General features: G+C 41.8%; 1 protein-coding gene across 2 annotated transcripts in view; it reads left to right on the forward strand.

Annotated features, from left to right (window-relative positions):
* The window catches only part of CSNK1G2 (casein kinase 1 gamma 2), a 68,735-nt gene that overhangs the window by 7,320 nt on the left and 45,724 nt on the right, over positions 1–15,691 (forward strand). The window contains exon 2 of one of the 2 annotated variants that reach the window (XM_063290771.1): positions 10,511–10,592. The exons of the other annotated variant lie outside the window; for it this stretch is intronic. The gene's annotated coding sequence lies outside the window, so the exon portion shown is untranslated. The remainder of the gene's footprint in view (positions 1–10,510; positions 10,593–15,691) is intronic. 2 annotated transcript variants of the gene reach the window in all.

The raw sequence follows: 15,691 nt of genomic DNA on the forward strand, positions 1-15,691 counted from the left end.
AGAATCCCACCCCCCTTTCCAGTTTACATATATTGTGAAGTAAATGACGGATCTTCTTCAAGGTAACTCCCCCCACTCCCTGGGACTCTCTCCCTTAGAATTAATTCGGCCTTACTGCCCCTTGTGTCATGCAAAGAAATCAAATTGGTATTGTTCTGATGTGCCTTCAGCTCTAATGGATTGTGGGTGCCACACGGGGAATTTTAATTGTATTACTGTTTTCATTCACTGTATTTTGTTATAATAATTTCTACTTCCTTTGCTTTTGCTGTTAATTTCTGCTTTTTGCATTTGCCATTCATTGCCTTGAGTCCAACAGGTTTAAGGTGGGTTGTAAATTCAGGTGATAGATTGATAGCCTGTGAACACTGGAGTTAATGTTGCCCATGCCTCCAAAAAGGAAGTGATAGAATGTGCTATTGGAGCACATAATACAAAATGAGGCAGTTAAATTGATCAGGGTGTTTTGCTATCCCTACGAGGAAAGGTTAAATGATAGACTATTGGTGAGTCAAGAACTGCCCCCACAGTCCTAAAATAGAGTTCAGAACTCCGATTTCTCTGAGTTTGCAGACTGGGGGAGAGGTAATATAAATTTCTCCAGTTATGCATGTTGTTTGCAAGAACTCTTATCTTCCCATTAACCCTTAGACTATTACTATTTATTAGTATGATTTTATCTTTGTTATCAGATTAATTCTTCTTTTAACTGAGTGCCCTCTGGAGAGAAAGGCAAGATATAAATCAAATAAATAATACCAAATAACTGAAAACATGCAAGAAATTCCTCTGAGCAAGTTGAGGAAAATGACTTATTACACTTCTTACACTTCTATTTCCTTTCAGGCTTTAGATATAGCAAAAAACCCCACCCCTTGCTGTAGTTTTTGTGCGGAGAAACTGGAAAGTTACCTATTTTGAAGGCTGATAAAGCTACAGGTTTTGTTTGGTGGGGTGGTAGACTTGATTACTGCAGTATGTGGACTTACCTTATAGCATGGCTTGACATTTTTTGGTTCAGAGAGGGCCTGATGGACTGTAAGTAGGGCTGGTTGTATAAATTCTTTTCCCCATAGTCCACAGTCCTCTGTTGGTTTCTAACTTGCCTTTGGGTACAAGGCATCTGGAAAGATTGACTTCTCCATAGGAATCTGACCACTAGTTGATATCTTCTGATGGCCATGGGCATGCCTGAGAAGCCACAGTGAAATCAAAGCAATGTCATGTACATCATGATGTCCTGACCTGTGCAGTGTCATTCTCCCCACCATACCTTGGATGCCTGTGGCACCCTTCTTAAAATACAGGTAGTCCTTGCTTACTGGCTGCCTCAGTACGATGGTGTTAAAAAAAACAGTTTTGTGACCAATCCTCGCATTTACTACAGTTGCAGCGTCCTGTGGTCATGTGATCACCATTCGGGCGCTTCACAACCAGCACATTTACGACCATCGCAGCATCCCTCTGTAACATGATCGCCATTTGTGTGTCTCACAGCCAGCTCCAACAAGCAGAGTTAATGGAGAATGCGGAAGTAAAATCGCAAATTGCGGTCATGTGATGTCTTCCTTAAAGACTGCGGTGGTTTGCTTAACGAATGAGTGGGAAGTGATGTTGTAAGCCCGTTGTGGTCATGTGATTTTTCACTTAGTGACTGTGGTGCTTAGCAATGGAGTTGCCGGTCCCAGTTGTGGTCGCTAAGCGAGGACTACCTGTAATATTGTACTTGAAAAGTAAGATAAGTCGATGATTATCAAAGAGATCTTTTCTGTGGTGGCAGCCCGTCTTCCAGGTTTCTTCTGACAGGAGATTTACTAGCTCCATCATGGCTATTTTTGGGCAGCTGGATAGAATCTGTCTTACTCAAGTTTTTTATAATCCTTAATACTAGGCCAGTACATTTGTTTCATATTGCTTGTTCTGCTTTTCAGGATTGTCCCGTTGTTTGATTTATCATTCTCCTGGGGTGACCTTTTACACTGGAATAGGAAAGGGCTCAAGGTGGAAACACAGTGTTCGAAGCAATAAGGAAGCAAATACTGTTTCTGAGAAGAGGAAGGTAAATGGGCCTGAGTCTAGGGCTGCTGCTTCTCCCAAGATCTGCCATCCTGCAGAAAAGAGGAGGAGGAGGAGGAGGAAGAGGTGGCCCCCTTTTTCAGGGAAACTGGCAGCACAGTTTGGCAAAACAGATGGCAAACCAGGGCTGCTTTCTCTGTTCTGCCAGCCGGGAGCAGCAAAGCGAACAACATACGGAGTTTTCTTGGCTGCTGGCTGGTGTGATAGTAGCAATAGGCCAAGGATCTCCTGGGGGATAAAGCTACTTCCCATCCTGATGGTTGCCTGCACCTTCTTGGAAAGGAGCTGCCTGCTCCTTCTGTTTCATCTGCCCCTGTGTGTTTCGGTGCTATATTTGTCTATCTCTCTTCTGCATGATGGTGCTGATCAGAACAGCTTAATGGGAACAGACTGTCTGAGTGTTCCTGGTAAATTCCCAGCCTGTCTCCACCCACCAGTTTCGATGCTGAGTCTAATGGCATTGGCTAATAAATACAGACCAAATGTTGGCAGCAGGCAAAGGTTTGGGTCATTATTTCAGGGAATAATTTTTCCAGGATGGGAAAACAACTTTCACAGAGTCATTCTATAGTGAATTGGGTTGCTTTCCTGCTTTTTTCCAAACTTCTGTTTTTCCCCCAGGGAGAGCTTTGATTTCTAGATGTTGTAGATACGGGTCCAGGCCCTAACATGGGTACAGAAAAAGCAAGACCAGCCTTGCAACCATATTAAAGGTGTGACTCAGTAACCTTTAGTACACCCCCAAAATATTTGTAAGTGATTAATCAGTGATGCTTTTCAGTCCAGCTATCTTTTTTCAGAAGTAAAAAGGTCAGTTTAAAAACGAAGGTGCGTCTGACTCATGCCATGGTCTTCTCAATTGCCACATATGCCTGTGAAAGTTGGACATCAAAAAAGGAAGACGGAGGAAGAATTGATGCATTCGAATAGTGGTGTTGGCGAAGATTGTTGAAAATACCATGGACTGCCAGAAGAACAAACAAATCAGTTTTAGAAGAAATACAACCAGAATGTTCCCTAGAGATGAAGATAACCAGGCTTAGACTCTCATACTTGGGCACATTGTCAGGAAAGACCGATCACTTGAAAAGGACATCATGTTTGGTAAAGTCAAGGGCCAGCGGAAAAGAGGAAGGCCTTCGATGCGATGGAGTAATACAATTACTGCAACAATGGATGCAAACTTTGGAACCATCAGGCATATGGCGCAAGACCGAACAGCATTTCGTTCTGTTATACATAGAGTCGCCATGAGTCGTAAATGACTCGACGGCAACTAAGAACAACAGCAACGATCTTACTGGAATAAAAAAGTGGATATTCCCAAAAGGCAGTATGGGACTCTTGGGAGTGTGACATTCTATTCCCAAACTGAGACCATGGATTCATACTGCCAGTATCATGATTGACTGAATAAGGCACAGTTGACTGGTTTACACATGTACAAAGCCATAAGGGGGTGGTTTGTTTTGGCTTAATGTATTGTGTAAACCCAGCCATTGTGACGTATGGATCATGGTTTGTGATTGAGCATGAGGTGTGAACCCAAGGAGTTATGGCTTTATGTGAACCCAGCATAGGTTGTGTGTAGGTGCTCAATCCTCCGGGTGCTAAAGGTCCGCTGTTGGAAAGGTCTCTGCCTGAGAACTGATGGTAGCATTCTGACCTGATACAACACAACTCTTCAGATGTCCAGCTTATCTGTCCTTGACCCAACTTCTGAGTTTCAATCATACTGTGGCCTGGTGCTTGTAGACAACTTACTGAGCATTCTAAATACTAAATTTAAGTGGATCGCATTTGCTGGGGTTAGATGTTGGAAACCACATGGCAAAGACTCCTATGAATGTGGTGGCGGTAACATTGCTTGAATCAAACTTTAATGGCCATTCTTCTCACATCCATGTGCTTTAAATAGTTTTCTTGTTGGTAAAGTGAAATTCAGGCCCAAATCCTGATCATCTGTGGTTATACTTGTACCATGTAACAGAAGCTAAGATTATGAATTTAAAGTCCTGTTTGTTCAATGAGCACAGAATTGCCTAAGGAGATGAGGTTATAAATCAGTTTGCAAATATAAAATATCTCTGTGTTAGAAAAATTAACAAAAATTTAGTGGCATCCTTATTTTTGCCTAAATTTAAGGCAGAGTGAGGAATTGTGTTATTTCAAATGTTATTGAACTGTAGTTACCACACTTGCCAGTGTGGCCAATGGTGTGGGATTCTTGGAGATGTTCAGCATATGGCAAAGGAACGGGTTATTTGAGGGACCCGCCTCTCCCTGGTTACATCTACTTGTCCCAGTAGGCCTTACAGGAGAGGCATGTGCTGGGTCCTGTCTATTTGGGAATGCCATCTGGTGGGGCCCAAAAAGAGAGCCTTTTCTGTCATGGCGCCTGCCCTTTGAAACATCATCCCCCACACCCCCAGAGATCAGATTGGCTCCAGCCCTCCTGGCCTTTTGTAAGGCCTTGGAGAATTGGCTTTGCCACCAGGTTGGGGGATCCGGGTGCGCGATAGAGAGTATACACTGGTTATGGTTGATAGTTGTCAACTGTTTTTATACCTCAGCTGCAGATTGTGTTTTATGGTTTTTTATATAGCTTTTATTTTTTATATTGTATTCTGTTCTATGTCTGTGTCTGTGTCTATATCTATATCTATATATCTATTTTAAATTGCTATAAGCCACCCCAGAGTCATGTACTTGGGATGGGAAATAAATCAATAAGAACTGGCATTGGTTCGCCATTTCTGATTAAAGAAAATTGTTGAACCCATTTAGAATGCATTCAGTAGATTGTGGTCTTTGAGTTACAAACAGCTTTGGGTATGGATGTATGTGTCCATATGTTCATCTGTCTGAAGTTAATTATGTTTTCTGAAGTTTTTGTTTTGTTTAATTTTGTTTGTAAAGGTCAGCATTATAATGGATTAGTGGCTTTTATCTGTTTTATATCTTCCTTTTGCTAATTATTAATTGCAGCTTATTTTTTATTTTGCTTTTTTTCATTTCTTTTTACTAAGTTCCTCATTGGCTCAGCAAAAGTTAGCGATTAGGTGAATTAAAAGTCAAATAAGTAAGCAATGGTGATTTGGGGGAGCAGAATCCCCTTATACTCTCTCTATGTATGATGATATGAGAAGAAAGAATTCTGTCCTTCCAGGAGACGAATGAGTTCCCTCAAAAGGATAGGCTTACAGCATTTACCATTCTCAAATGACATCAGTCTTATATGAAATAGCTAATGATTTAGCAGTAATACTCATTAATATTTCTGCTTCTCTTCCTATTCTGCTGCTCAGATGTAATACTTTTTTGAGTATAACCCTCAGTTTTGAATTTGCTGACATAATCATAGCCTGTACTGATTAAAATAGAGCTACCAGATCTGTCACCTTAAAAATGTAAGTGACCACTAGATGGCAGCAGAGAGATACTGAAAACCTACGCTTTGCTGCCATATAGTGGTCATCTGAATTTTTGCAGTCCCCAGTAAGACAGACTGTCCCTTCACCACAGGAACCTACTGTAGCTCTTGGGCTTTTAGCACCCTTCTTTAAACAGACAAGATGAATGTAGCCAACTTAGTGCTTGGATTATGATCTCCATAAAGTTGAGCTAGCATGACTTGGAGTCACATGTTAATAGGAGTTATATGCCAAAACACTTGGAGGGTACCCAGTTTATCCTTGAACTAGATGAGAAGTATTGGCTGCATCTAAGAAGAGAAGAGAACAGGACCAGACCACTAATTCAGACAATTCTGAATATTGTCAATATTTCCATATGTACACTACCCTACTTTGTCACTTTTTGGCTTAATGGAAATATATAAATCAGTGGTTTAACTCAGCATGATGCATCAGCCCCCCCTTCCCCCCCCCCAAGTAGATAAATTCCTCTTCTCAAGAGGCCTGGTTAGAATATCACCAGCTGCTCTGAAACTGTCATGGCAAGAAATAACATGGTGCTGTGGCAAAGTGAGGTACTGGCTGTTTTCAAGGCTGCCTCACCTACAAGGCTGTTGTAGTCCAAGCGAGGAGGTAAGACCCAGTTGATAGGAGCACTACCACCTTTTTGCTTTGCTGGCAAGTAGTCCTTAACTTTGGTTAATGTTGTTGTAGTAAAGTAGCTAGTGGTGCCCCTAATGGCTGATGCCGGTCACTTCATGGCATACAGCAGTTGATGGATGAGGCAGGAGCAGTGGTGAAGTTAACCCAATGGTGAAGCCATTTGCCATCCACTTGGTCTGTTCCCAAGCTCAGAGACTCACCTTGGCTTGTTTACTTCTTTATTAGATTTATATGCTACTAAGTTGATGCTGACTCATGGTGGCCTACAAAAATGAAGATTGAAAGATCTGTAGTAGCAGCAAAAACATCCATGATAAAACAAAAAATAAAATGTCTGTGATAAAGGTATTTGCAACAATATACATTAAAACATCCACAGTAGGAATAAACATATCAGCATTAACTTAAGAATGTCCTCCAGTCCCTGGGGGCAGGAATATTATGATTGTTACTCTGTATGAGTAATTATTGTAATGCTGTTTTTTGGAATGTTTGATTTCCAGTGCACATAATGGTTTACATTATATGTTTTTGATTTTAATTTTTGACTATTATGTTTTGTATATATTTTTGGGACTTGTATGCCACTCAGTTGATTGGAGAGGCCTATCATGCTTGTAAATGAATAAATGAAATAAGAAATATTAAAGGTAAGTGAATAACAGTCACAGCCATTATTAACATTTATAGCAAAATTCAACGAAGATAGTTGAATGACCATCAACTGTCAAGCCATCTGGACCAGTTGTTTTATGGAAGGCCTGTACTTTGGAGTCAGTCTACTATTAAAAGGAAGTCTATTTCATAAAGTCGGTGCCATTATGGAGAAACCTCATTTGATTTCAGCCCTCCTGGAAGGTTCTATTCAAAGTATGATGGGGGTTTGTTAAGTGGAATCAAAGATGGAGGAAGGGGTGCTTCAGAGTTGTTGGAATTCCAGCTGTTTTTCTTTTGTGTCGTGTGTTTTAATGAGATAAGGTAGGAAAACAAGAATGGAAAGCTTTTATTCATGTCTCAAAATGCCATGCTTGGTGTGAGCAGTGATGTTTGCTATGCCTGTCTGCTAATTTATGTAATGTTTCCCAGGTCAAAGGTTGGTTAATTTTATGCATACAAAATTTAGGTGTGGCTTTCTTCGTCCTCAGGAATCAGGCAGTGCATCATACATGGAAGCCTTTATAAAGTGCTTTGTTATGGCAGGGTTCTCTCATGGTCTCCGTATTTAACCTCATTTGGATGCGTGTTTTCCCTTTGTCCCAAAATCTGGTAGCTGTCTTGTTTCCTAGATAGATGGTGTTAATATTTTGGTCTTCCCAGAATGTCCTTTCTCTCTTAAAGATGCATGGCTTGGCATTAAAGATTTTTATATTTAGATTTAGAAGTGAGACACCTGGAACTTGTTTTTTTTTTTAAACAGCATCTGCACAAATGCCTTTTCCCTATTTCCATCGATGTGCAGAGTGTGGAATTAGGCTCTGTAACCGAACTTCCAGATTTTTTTCAAAAGAAGAGAATACTCTAGCAAACAATTTAAAAAAAGCATTTCAGGAGGGGTTTACTGTTTGATTTTGGCATATAACAAGAGTATAGAACTTGAGGTTCTAGAATGGTATGCACCCCAAGAAAACTTAGGCTGCCCAAAGAATCCCTGCTTAAATTGCAAGGGGATTGTAGTTGTCAATGTGACATGCAGAAGAGAGCACAAACTACAGAGGAGGAACCATATTTGCTGTACTTAATTCTTTTAAATTAAATCAGTCTTAGATTTTGTTGGGAAGAGGCTGCAGCCTGCCTCTCAAAGGCGATCAGCTCCAAACAGGATTGTATGGATACCCTAGTGTACAAGATAGCATAATGATAATCATGTTCTGTAAAATGCACTCTGTAGTTTTTGATTTTGCCTTTTCCCCTAATTGTTTGCAAAGAGTATTAAAGAGAATGATATTTTACTTTGTACGCATGGTACTTTTGTTCTGTGAAGAGGCAAAACCATTTTGGTTTATTTTTTTGGTTTTCAGTCTTCACCAACCAGGTATCAACTTGGAATGCCTGTCTTGATCCTTGAATGTCTCCAGCCCGCTGATTTCTGATGCAGGGGCCTTGGCGTTCTTTCTGCCAGGTGCTGCCCTGTCTCCATGCGGTCTTGGAATTCAAGAGGCAGGGCTGCTCTGGCTGATTTAAACATCAGTGGAGGATGGCACTTTCTACGAAGAGGTGTTCTGGGCTGCATTTCACTCAGCCAGGATCCCTGCATGGATAGACCATAGGAGAGAATTTATTCCCCTGTGAATTTTAGCTTGTAGCAGCCTCGGCTAGAAAGTACGAAAGAGTTCTTGCAGGAAAAAAAACACAGTAAAATACAGCTCTTGTTTTGTTTAGCAGAGCTATTTCCAAAGCTATTAACTAAAGCAGACTAATCTTCAAGGGGGTTCCCTGTAATATTTGCAGATGTTTCCCTCAAAATTGGGAAAAGGGGACATTCTGGTACATAAACTGGTTGGGGATAGGTGAATTAGGTCAGTCAGGGATAAGCAACCCTGTATGGATGCAAGATTTCTTACCTACAGAACTAATCCTACAGAGGAATTTGATTGATTGATTGTATGCCCTCAAGTTGGTGTTGACTCTTAGCAACCAAATAGGTAGATTTTCTACCTACAGTATCTTCCTGCTGCTCATTCTCTTCTTCTCTTTCCTTCCACCTTTTCCAGCATTAGAGTCTTTTCCAAAGAGCTGGGTCTTCATGTAATGTGTCTGAAGTAGGACAATTCAAGCCTGATCATTTGGGCCTTGAGTGAGAACTCTGGATTGCTTTGTTCAATGATCCATTTGTTTGTTTTTGCGACTGTTCATAATATTCTCAAGAAAGAGTTCACATTCAAAAGTGTCAATACTCTTCCTATCCTGCTTTTTCAGAGTCCAACTTTCCCTCCCATGGAGTGTTACAGGGAATACCATGGCCTGCACTATTCTGACATCTGAATGTCTTTTCCAAGGCCTTCGTGGCTGCTGTACCAAGTGATAGTCTGTGGTGCATTTTATGACTGCTTGTTCTTTTACTGTTGATGGTTGACCCTAAAAGGCAGAAGCTATCTATCATTTTAATATCTTCATTGTCAATTCTAAGGCTAGTGTTCGTACCTGTTGTCATTAGTTTGTTCTTATAGGCATAAGTATATGCAGTCTTGCACACTCACTGAAACCTCACAATCTTACAGGAGTTTTGCCATTTGAGGAGAGGCTGCTTGGTATCAAAAAAGACTACTGAACTCTGATATTACTTCATATTAAAACATCAATCAATAACATTAAATACTGTCTTGTTTCTTAGTGATGGGATTTGTGTAAGCAACAAGATTGTTAGGAGACAGAGAAATTGCTGGGTATGACTTTGTGAGGGTGGATGGGAACAGAGTATCATCTCTCCTCTGCCACTCCCTAAAGCTACAGAAAACTTGGATGTCTTTATCTTTTCTCACCAAATTTATATAGTTGCCAACTCGCAAAAATGCATCTCCAGACAGCATACAATCATAAAATAAATCACAATATCTCAGCAACAACACTTAAAAACCCCAATTTAAAATAAAAGAACAAACCACTTGATCAGGGCAGAGCCACATATATTCACCCACCTAACATCCTGGTCCCAAAGTCTGAGGGAACACTGAGGACTTCAAAGTGAGGGAGGGAGATCATTCCACAGGGCAGTCACTGTAATGGAAAAGGCATAACTCCTAGGTCCCGGCAGCTGTCACTTTCTGGGAATGGACCTGGAATGTGTGGGACAATAACCAGGTATAGGCAGTCTTGCAAATAACCCAGTCCTAAGCTATGTAGGGCTTTATAGGTGGTAACTAGCACCTTGAATTGTACACAGAAGCCTACTGGGAGCCAGTGCAGCTCACAAAGTAGCAGTGTTACATGGTCATATCAAAGGGCGCCCATGACTACCTGCCCTGCTGCATTCTAGATTAGTTGCAGCTTCTGGATGGTCTTCAGGGGCAGCCCCGCGTAGAGTGCATTACTGTAGTCCAACCAAGAGGTGACTGAAGTATGAATGACCACGAGCAGGACCTCCTGGTCCCATATTGTGGGAATGAAACGTATGAGGGCTTTATATGCCACCTCTTCTTTATTTCATGTTGAGAGTTAGAATGTGTTAAAATGCTGCAGCTTGAGAAAAGATTGCAGTTCCTTTACTCACTTATTAGAGACCAGGCCCCATTGAGCTAGGCAAGACTTAACTTAAGGGGAGTCAGCACTGTCTTAAGTGGAGTGGTGCAAATTGCTGAATGGATTGTGGCAAGTGAGAGAGGTTTTACCGAAGTGCACAATTTTGTCTGCCTTCGCAGGCCCAGAGAATCCAGCTATTCTTGACATGGTCACAGCAAGTAGACACAGACCCGCTTTTCAGCTGCTTGTTTGGGAGATGTGGTTAGTATGGATAAAATGCCTCATTCATTGCCATCTTTCCCTCTTGCCAAACTGTGGGCATCACATTTCTCCTGGGCCACGTGTCTTGCAGAAACAGCTGGAACAGATGAGGACCGTAATGGTAGCAGCCTCTGCTGAACAGCCAACTAAAAATGAATTCTCCTTCTGTTTGCAGTCAGGGGTTACTTCCAAGGGAATAGCAGCAGCCCACAAAAAACTTTTGACACCTCTGCAGTAAGGGGTTCTGCGTGTGTAAATTAAGACGCTGGGTTCAGTCTAATGAAAAATTAAGCATGCATAATGGCTTTGCTGGGACACCCCTGCCATGGTGTGTGTTCTGCCTTGAGGACAGTCCTTCACAGTGAAGCCACACAGTAGAGATACTTCCTTAGGGAACTTTGTCAGTTGAAGTGACAGCTAAAACAGAGCAGATGCTCTGAATACAGAAAGTCCCAGTTTGATTCCTGCCGTGTCCATCTAGGCTGGGAAACAAATGAAAACTCTGGAGACGTTCTGACAGTCCACGCAAATAATATTTGGCTAGAACTGTTATAAGCCAACTTGATAATGTTCATTAACTTCATAAGTTTCACCTCTGCTGCGAGGGAAATCCAAGGAAGTTAAACAACATTACGTTTTCCCTGATTGGTAACAGCGATCAGGTTAAAAATAGCTTTGGGTTTTATTCATTCATTTAATAAATTTCAAGGCCACATCCTGTACAATTCCATCCTGAAGCATTCAAGCCTTAAATGTATTGAAGCAAAGTTCTTGAAGTACAGGTAGTCCTCGCTTAACAACCATTTGTTTAGTGATGGTTCGGACTTACAATGATGCCGGGAAACCCGACTTGCGAGCAGGTCCCCCCCAGTCACGTGAACACGATTTGGGTGCTTGGCAATCAGTTCACATTTATGGCCGTCGCAGTGTTTCACAGTCATGTGATCTCCATTTTTTACCTTCCCGGCCAGCTTCTGGCAAGCAAAATCAATGGGGGCCTGTGCAGTTTGCTTAACGCCCACAGTGATTTGTGTAACGACCACCACCAAAAAGGTTGTAAAATTGGGTCGGATTTGCTTAATGACCCCTTCACTTTGCAACCAAAATTCTGGTCCCAATTGTGGTTGTTAAGCGAGGACTACCTGTAAAGTGACACTTTTGTTATGAAAGGGGAGTGGGGGAAACAGAAACAAAATAGAGACCATGCACCCCAAACAAATTTGTGGAAGTTGCTAGTCCACGAGAAATGTCACCTTTATGCAAATGTCCTGTTGTTGAATGCAGTGCCACCTGTGGCATAAAGAGAAAAGGAATTTTCCTCACTTCACGGAGGAGTTGGTTAGTAGTCTGGAGAGATTAGAAAAAGTGGAGATTTGCAGAGCCCCATTTAAAAGATGGCCTTTCACTCTTGAGGGAAATGTGAAACCCTGAAAGGTTTCCACCAGCCGAGGCTCTCCACAAGAGCATTCCGGGAGAGATTTGGTTGCACTCTCGGGGCGCGTGTGCATTTCACGCCGTCTGAAGCAGGGGAGTACAGCTTTTCTTTGGCTAGGGGCCATGTTGCAAAACTAGTGGTTGGGGCTAGGACAAAAGCAAGATTTGATTTGATTCCATTCCTTTTCCAGTTAATTAAAATTACAGTTAATTTTGTCAGCTCCTGTATTTAATAATTTCCCTGTTCTGTCACATCAGAAATCATAACTGAATAACTTCTGAAGCTGTGAAGTCAGCTGTGCCTGCCTACCTGGACTGGAGTCTCGCTCACTCTTCTTCCTGGTCTCCCCCCCACTCCACTTCCTCATTTCGTCTTTGCAAGCAGACACATATTTTGCTTCAATGGCTGGCTCATGTGGAGAAGCATGTGTGTGCCTATTATTTTTAGAACTTTCCTGCTTTTCAATCCCCATGCCACCTCTTGACAAAAGTGTTCTTTTTTTTTCCATTGTGACATTTCTAGTTCCCTTTGGTATCGCCTGGTGTGTATGTGTTTTTTCCACCTAGGCATGGCTCCTCCCGAAATGAGAAGCCCAAGAATTAATGGAGGGTGGGCAGCAGCCCTCGTCTTATTTTAGCATCAGGAAAACAGAGGGAGCATTCATACATTCCCTCTCTTTTTTCCCCCCTCATGGCTGCCATGAGCCAGGAAAGCATATAGGTCTTGCCCTGCTGAAAAAATTAGGTGTGTTTCTTTTAGCTAGGCAGAGAAGGGAGAAGGAAAGAGAGGGCAAATAAATCAATAAAAGAAAAATCACAAGCAAAACAGCAGAACTGTAGCAGTAGCGTCTGTCTGGTTTAAAAACACAATTGGTTTTCAGTTCTGAATGTCTGTCTTCTGAGGTGACCCAGTGTTGCCAGCACATGTGCTTCTCCTTGTTAGATGTTTCTCGGCTTTGAGAGCTGGAAAGGAGAGGGGTGAAAAGTGACCTGCTGCACTTTTGTCAGAATTCTGGCCATTGGTAAAGGGGTTTTTAATAAATATTGGGAGGATATGCTCACTTGAGACATAAAGAGCCTCAAGGCAGGAAATGGGTCACATCAGTGTGCAGGGATTTGAGCGTGAACCGGGAAGAACTCAACTATGCTAAACATAATGCAGACTTTGGGGGGGGGGGTACCATCGTGGATTATTTTTCCCTGTGTGCCTAAGACTGTGTATTCTGCACTTTTCAAGCACACGACAGAAAATATAGATAGGATACAATCTTAGCTATGTGCTTATTACATTTTCAATTCTATGCTTCCTACCTGTTTTATCATTTCAGCAACCCTGTTAGGTAGACTAACAAACTTACAGAGAGCTTGGTTAGCCTGAACTTGCTCAGTGAGCATTATACATTGACTGGGGATTTAAATGCAAGATCTAGTCTGACAATTAACAGGCTAGGCTCCCAACCTATACTGTACTATATATCATGTTATCTGTGAATAAGCCCCACTGAAATTAAATGGACGTTTTTGGATACGTATATGGGAATACACAAAGTTGAAAAAGTGTAAGAAAGGACAAGCTCATTATTCAAAAGGATAAGAAGAACTGCTCCCAAGAATCTAAGAAAGCAATGTATATCTAGATGAATAACTGCTCCCTTGAGCCCAGTATAATAAATGTCTGGTAGTAGATCTCCAGGTTTTCCCATAAGACTCCTGTATGTAAAGCAGGTGTTCTACTGCTACCACCATCTGACATAGGTAAAATAAGATTCTAGTCCACATGATTCTGAATAAAGAGATGATTTTAAAAGATAGGCAAGGACTCTTTTGCAAATATCCCAGCCAGATCCCTGACTTAACCTGTTTTAATATTTGATGATGCTAGGGAGAGTGGAAGACAAAAGGAAGAGGGGCCAACCAAGGGCAAGGTGGATGGGTGATATTCTAGAGGTGACGGACTCGTCCCTGGGGGAGCTGGGGGTGGCGACGACCGACAGGAAGCTCTGGCGTGGGCTGGTCCACGAAGTCACGAAGAGTTGGAAGCGGCTGAACGAATAAACAACAACACGCTGCTTGCAATATGTGGGGAGTATGTCTCACCAATCAAATTCAGTTCAGGCCAAAGTAAATGATTATTCTTGCAGGATAGGATGCAAATATCATTGCAGAAATCAGAACTGCAACTTCTGTCCACATCCAACCATTCTGTTTAATTCCTCTCCACCAACAGCCAACCAACATTCTCATTTAAGATGTTTGCTCTTCCTTGAAGTATTTCTGGGGCTTCCCCTTAAGTTTTTTTAAGTTGTTTTGACTTCTTGCCATCTGGATTTCTTCAAATAGGATAATCCCCTCTCTTTTGAAGAGGCTTTGGTTATATAAGGAAGACCACCATAAACCCTATTGTTTTCAGGAAGAATCTGGAGACATGTTCATGAAGCATATGAGCTTTAGTCAGATTCATTACTGGCTAGGCCTGAACAGCTGGTTTTCCTTGCTTGAGCTGCATCTACCTTCCAACTGAGTAGTGTGACCATGTGGCCATGAATTGCAGAGAGTAAGCCCTATAAATGGATTTTGAAAATACAGGATAGAAAGATGCCTTTAAAGATTGGTGTTGGAGAAGACTCCTGAGAATACCATGGATAGTCAAGGAAACAAATGGATCGTCAAAAAATCAACCCACTCAAGGCACAAATGGCCAGGCATAAATTACCCTACTTTGGATGCATTACCCAAACACTAGCTCTCTGGAGACAGATCTGATGCTGAGAAAGGTGGAAAGAAAGAAAAGAAGGGAAAGACCAGCTGCAAGGTAGATAGACTCAGTTGCAGCAGCAGTGGGTGTACCACTGGAAGACCTGGAGGACCAAGTTTAGAACAGATAGTCCTGGAGGAAATCCATCTACAGGTAGTCCTCACTTAATGACCATTTGTTTAGTGGTGGTTCGGACTTACAATGGTGCTGAAAAAAACTGACTTGCAACTGGTCCTCACACTTAACGACCATCGCAGCATCCCCATGGTCACGTGATCACAACGGGTGCTTGGCAGCTGGTTCTCATTTATGGCTGTCACAGTGTCCTGTGGTCACGTGCTCATCATTTTTGACCTTCCCCAGCTGGCTTCTGGCAAGCAAAATCAATGGGGAACTGCATGATTCGCTTAACTACTGCCTCAAAAAAAAAAGTTGTAAAATTGGGTTGGATTTTAGCAACTGAGATTCTGGACCCAGTTGTGGTCGCTAAGTGAGGACTACCTGTACATGGTCACTAAGAATCAAGACCGACTTGATAGCACAGAATCAAGTCCTGCAAGAGCCTTGCTGGATGAGATCAAATATTTCCTGAAGTTTCTGCCACCCTAGTGCCTTTCATATGTTTTGTAGCTGGGCTGCCCATGTGGATCTCCTCCTTATGAGAAAAAAAATAAAAACTATGCTCCACAATGGGCAGAATTTTATAAACCTTTATCAGGTTGCTCCCTGATTTTCTAAACTTGAAAATACCTCAGGTGCCTTTAACCTTTTTTCCTAGAATTGATCCAGTCTTCTGAATTTTTGGGTTTCCCTTGAGCCAGGAAGTTTGCCTTATTTTAAGTATTGTATTTACCTATTTATTTATTCATATATTTATTTTTTATTTCCCTCCCTTCACGTTCCTTTCGTG

The sequence above is a fragment of the Candoia aspera genome, chromosome 1, assembly GCF_035149785.1.
Source record: "Candoia aspera isolate rCanAsp1 chromosome 1, rCanAsp1.hap2, whole genome shotgun sequence".
Classification (NCBI taxonomy): domain Eukaryota; kingdom Metazoa; phylum Chordata; class Lepidosauria; order Squamata; family Boidae; genus Candoia; species Candoia aspera.